Raw genomic sequence first — 6,000 nt, forward strand, 5'->3', positions numbered from 1 at the left:
ACCATCGAGGGACAGTAGGGACAGGATGGCGTCTGCCAGTTCAGCTCTGAGAATGTGACTTTCGCCAGCAATTCCCAGCCTGAGAAAGCAGCCCAACGTTGCTCAGAGATGCACGCAATAATAATTTTACTTCTCCCCCTAACCCCGTGGGTCACTGGGGTGACCACAGGACCCAGGCCTGGCCAGGCAGGGGCTGCTGCCTCCCGGCCACTGTGCTTGCTCCAGGGATGGACGTGCCCCAGGCTGGCCCGTGAGACTCAGTTCTGGGACCCCTTGCTTTCTTCCTGGCTTGAGGAGCTGTGGACAGTGACCACTTAGCGGGGTCACGTGGGCACGGCCTGCCTGGGAAGGACACTACCCAGAGAGCTGGTGGCAGGTGCATGCTCAGGCCTGCTCCTGTCAGGCCTGCTCCTGAGCCGAGACTTCCCATTGAGGAGCCATGAGCTCCCTTTCTGATTAGCTCAGGTGGAACTGGGTTTCTGTCATTTGCCACCCAAGGATCCTGCCCCAAAAGGATGACAGATGCTCCTTTTTCACAGACAAGAAAATCAGGGCTCAGCACAGTGAGGTGCCCTGCCCAAGGTCACACAGCCAGTCAGAAGCAGAGGCGCTAGCTTTGTGTAGCTGGTGTGCACACACACATAGAGCAACATGTATACACCTGTGCACACACATGCACCCATACATCCACGCACACACACGTGCACCCATACATCCACGCACACGTGCACCCATGCATCCACGCACACACACGTGCACACATGCATCCACGCACACACACGTGCACACATGCATCCACGCACACACGTGCACCCATACATTCACGCACAGACGTGTGCATACATGCCTAACACATCCACACGGACAGTGCTTAGCCGGGACCTGCAGGCTCCAGGCTGAGTCCTAGGAATTGAGACGCTAGTTCTGCAGTTCTTGTAGGTCCACCTGTCAGGCATCTTCCTCCCCAGGGTGTGACATCCGGCTCTGAAACCCAGAGGAGCCCCTAGGACAGGGCAATCAGGGGTCCTGCCGGCCGGTGTGGAGACCCCCAGATGAGACCAATGGGTTCCCTGAGTCTTCAGCCCCTCCTGACCTCGAATTAGAGCCTGACCTTTGCCGAGAATAGCCTGGGTATGACCTGCCTGGATGTGGACTTATTTCCCAAATAAGCAGCAGAAAGTGTGTAGCTGCCAGGACCGCACAGCAAGGGCCACCATGGGACCCAGTCCAGGGACTGCCTGCAGCAGGTGGAGGAGCTCCTCCTTGGGGGTGGATTTGAGATTTGGAAACAGCCTGGAGCCACTTGCCTCAGTCAAGCTGGACGCCAGCTCCCGCTGTGTGACCCTGGACAAGCCATCACAGTCTCAGTGAGTCACAGCCTTGTTCCTTGCCTGTCACGCGGATATAGCAGCTTTAAAACATGGCTCTAGAGTCCTCAGCCCCTTCCATTGGAAGTTGGTTTATGTTCCTTCTTCTTGAACCTAGGAAGACTTGGGTCCAATGTGGCTTATTTTTGTCTGTTTTTGAGACGGAGTCTCGCTCTGTCACCCGGGCTGGAGTGCAGCGGTGGGATCTCAGCTCACTGCAACCTCCGCCTCCCGGGTTCAAGTGATTCTCCTGCCTCAGCCTCCCAAGTAGCTGGGATTACAGGCGCGTGCCACCACACCTGGCTAATTTTTTTTTTTTTTTTTTTTTTTGAGATGGAGTCTGGCTCTGTCGCCCAGGCTGGAGTGCAGTGGTGTGATCTCGGCTCACTGCAATCTCCGCCTCCCAGGTTCATGCCATTCTTCTACCTCAGCCTCCCAAGTAGCTGGGACTACAGGCGCCTGCCACTATGCCCGGCTAATTTTTTGTATTTTTAGTAGAAACGGGGTTTCACCGTGTTAGCCAGGATGGTCTCGATCTCCTGACCTCGTGATCCGCCCGCCTCAGCCTCCCAAAATGCTGGGATTACAGGCGTGAGCCACCGCACCCGGCCAATTTTTGTATGTTTATTTGTATTTTTAGTAGAGACAGGGTTTCACCACGTTGGCCAGGCTGGTCCTGACCTCAAGTGATCCACCCACCTCGGCCTCCCAAAGTGCTGGGATTACAGGCATGAGCCACTGCGCCCGGCCCCCACGTGGATTCTGACACCCCAGGGTAAGAATGCTGGGCGCTGCTCCCGTGCTCAGGAGATGCGGCTCCCGGGAACCTGACGATGCTGTGAGGAAGCTCAAGCGCCCCCACCCCAGCCGAGCTCCCGGCTGGCAGCCAGTGCCGGGGCCACCATGCGAGTGCACCATCTCCAGCAGCTCCTGTAACCCCGGGCAGGATGCCCTGCCTGCATCCTCACGAGAGGCCTGAGCCAAAGCCACACAGCAAATCCTCGTGTGGATTCCTGACCCAGGTCGTGGCCCGGGTTAATCCACGGTTGCTGTTCAAAGCCACTCAGTTTGGGCGTGATGAGTCGTAGGGCAGGAGGTAACAGATGCATCCTCTTTCCCAGGGATCTTGTGAGGATTGAATGAGGGATGCAGAGCCCCTGCTGGATAAATAGGTGTCAGTTTCACAAGGGGAGCTGGCTTCTCCTTATTCTCAGGAACCACCAATCACAGCTGCTGAGCATCCCCCACCCTATCCTGCTGGCCACCGGCTGCCTGGGCCTCACAGGCTGAGGACGCGGGGTCAACCCCTGCCCACCCATGCGCGGAGTCGGACGAGGGCTCTGACTCGGGGGTGGGGGGGCAGCCGGAGGGAGTGGGAAGAGCAGCAGCTCAGCGTCCAGGCTGTTCTTTCTCCTGCTGCCGAGGCGTGTACAGGCAGGAAGTTGTGACTAAGTGCTTGTAATTGGTGCGGGGGCTGTGGCAGGGCTGTCAGACAGGAGCACCGCCGGCCCCTGGCACAGCAGGGCCATGGGCGAAAGCTGTCTTCCTTGCCACCTCACGCCTCACCTGTCCCTGCACTGGGGCCCCACCCCCATCGGAGCCCACCCAGGACCCCTGTCCAGCTGGTGCCTCCCTCCCCCAACCCCATCAAGACCCGCCACAGCCCAGGAGTACTGAGTATTCCAGTACTCACTGAGCTAAGTTCCCACAACAACCCCGCCTGGCTGACGGTTCTGAGTGCATCTCACTGAAGGGACGGCCGACCTCAGAAAAACCCTAGGTGCACTGCTGGGGAGGCAGGGCAGGGTGGCGAGCTGGGCCTGGCCCCTGGGTTCCCAGGACTCAGCCTGGAGCCCCTAGGTCCTGGCTGAGCACATGTAAGTGTGTCTGTTAGGCATGTGTGCGTGCATGTGTGCATAGGCATGTGTGTGTGCATGGATGCACGGGTGCATATGTGTGCTTGGGTGTATCTGTGTTGCTCTGTGTGTGCATAGGCATGTATGCATGTGTGCATGTGTGTGTGCATGCATGTGTGTGCATGGATGTATGGGTGCATATGTGTGCTTGGGTGTATCTGTGTTGCTCTGTGTGTGCATAGGCATGTATGCATGTGTGCATGTGTGTGCATGCATGTGTGTGCATGGATGTATGGGTGCATATGTGTGCACAGGTGTAGATGTGTTGCTCTGTGCATGTGGAAGAGGCTGGAGTGGGGGTCTTGGTCCTCACTGCTTTACTGAAACATCTTTAGGAGCCCCACTTGCACTGGGACTTGGCCACACTGCCAGCCCTCCCCATCCCAGGCAGTCAGCATCCAGACCCCAGGTGGAGCAAGTGACGTGCAAGGTCTTGGTGCCCCATTACTCCACCAGGACAGTACGTTATCATCCCACTGTGCAGAGAAGCACTGGGGGCTGGAGGGGGGCACTGGGGGCTGGAGGGGAGCACTGGGGGCTGGAGGGGAGCCCTGGGGGCTGGAGGGGGGCACTGGGGGCTGGAGGAGGGCACTGGGGGCTGGAGGGGAAGCCCTGGGGGCTGGAGGGGGAGCCCTGGGGGCTGGAGGGGAGCACTGGGGCTGCAGAGGAGCACTGGGGACTGGAGGGAAGCAGTGGGGGTTGGAGGGGAGCACTGGGGGCTGGAGGGGAGCACTGGGGGCTGGAGGGAAGCACTGGGGGTTGGAGGGGAGCATTGGGGGCTGGAGGGGAGCACTGGGGGTTGGAGGGGAGCACTAAGGGGCTGGAGGGAAGCACTGGGGGCTGGAGGGGGAGCCCTGAGAGCTGGAGGGGAGCACTAGGGGCTGGAGGGGAGCACTGGGGGCTGGAGGGGAAGCCCTGGAGGCTGGAGGGGAGCCCTGGAGGCTGGAGGGGAGCCCTAGGGGCTGGAGGGGAGCCCTGGAGGCTAGAGGGGAGCCCTGGAGGCTGGAGGGGAGCACTGGGGGCTGGAAGAAGCACTGGGGGCTGGAGGGGAGCACTAGAGGCTGGAGGGGAAGCCTTGGGGGCTGGAGGGGAGCCCTGGGGGCTGGAGGGAAGCACTGGGGGCTGGAGGGGAAGCCCTGGGGGCTGGAGGGAAGCACTGGGGGTTGGGGGGGAGCACTGGGGGCTGGAGGGGAAGCCCTGGGGGCTGGAGGGGAGCACTGGCGCTGCAGAGGAGCACTGGGGACTGGAGGGAAGCAGTGGAGGTTGGAGGGGAGCACTGGGGGCTGGAGGGGAGCATTGGGGGCTGGAGGGAAGCACTGGGGGCTGGAGGGGAGCACTGGGGGCTGGAGGGAAGCACTGGGGGTTGGAGGGGAGCATTGGGGGCTGGAGGGGAGCACTGGGGGTTGGAGGGGAGCACTGAGGGGCTGGAGGGAAGCACTGGGGGCTGGAGGGGGAGCACTGAGAGCTGGAGGGGAGCACTAGGGGTTGGAGGGGAGCACCGGGGGCTGGAGGGGAGCACTGGAGCTGGAAGGGAAGCCGTGGGGGCTGGAGGGGAGCACTGGGGGCTGGAGGGGAGCCCTGGGGGCTGGAGGGGGGCACTGGAGGCTGGAGGGGAGCCCTGGGGGCTGGAGGGGAGCACTGGGGGCTGGAGGGGAGCACTGAGGGTTGGAGGGGGGCACTGGAGGCTGGAGGGGAGCCCTGGGGGCTGGAGGGGAGCACTGGGGGCTGGAGGGGAGCACTGAGGGTTGGAGGGGAGCCCTGGGGGCTGGAGGGGAGCACTGGGGGCTGGAGGGGAGCACTGAGGGTTGGAGGGGAGCACTGGGGGCTGGAGGGGAGCACTGGGGGCTGGAGAGGGAGCACTGGGGGCTGGAGGGGAGCACTGAGAGCTGGAGGGGGAGCACTGGGGGCTGGAGGGGAGCACTGAGGGCTGGAGGGGAGCACTGGGGGCTGGAGGGGGAGCACTGAGAGCTGGAGGGGAGCACTAGGGGCTGGAGGGGAGCACTGGGGGCTGCAGGGGAGCAGTGAGGGCTGGAGGGGAGCAGTGGGGGCTGGAGGGGAGCACTGAGGGCTGGAGGCCAGGGCTGGAAGGGACTGTTCTCCTCATCCCGTGGGTGAAAGCCAGGGCCTCAGGTTGGGCACACAGGGCCTTCCTCAGGCAGCCACAGCTGAAAAAGTTTCCATTTCACAGCCATAGGTGGAACCCCACGCCCACCGGGCCCCCCCATTCTGTGCACATACACCCTACATGATCCCCACACCCAGTTAACGTCCGTCCTGCAGACACACAGCTACACATCTGTGTCCACACAAAAGTCCAGACAGACTTGTGGGCCAACAGACACACAGGAGCGGGTGGGGTGGGGAGCAGTGGCTGCGGGTGGCCCTGGGTGAGGACGTTGTGGCTGGGGAGTTGGGCCGAGGCGGCCAGGTTGGTGGGACGCGTTGCCAAGGAGACCACGAAGGCTCTGCGGAGGCCCCAGGTGTTGACTGGTGCCTGAAATTGACCACGGCAGACGTACTCCCATGTCTGGAAGGCCATTCTGTTACAAGGCCGGAGAGGCAGCCCTTGGGCTCCCATGGGCTGCACAGGTGCCTGCAAGGGGGTTCGGGTGGTAGGGTTCAGTCCCCAGTGTCTGGGGGGACTGAGGCCTGCTGGGGCAGTATGGATGGTGTAGTGTGAGCCATCCTGCCCAGACCTCGCCCCAGCCACTGCACCT

The sequence above is a fragment of the Gorilla gorilla genome, chromosome 18 (genome assembly GCF_029281585.2).
Source record: "Gorilla gorilla gorilla isolate KB3781 chromosome 18, NHGRI_mGorGor1-v2.1_pri, whole genome shotgun sequence".
NCBI classification, from domain to species: Eukaryota; Metazoa; Chordata; class Mammalia; order Primates; family Hominidae; genus Gorilla; species Gorilla gorilla.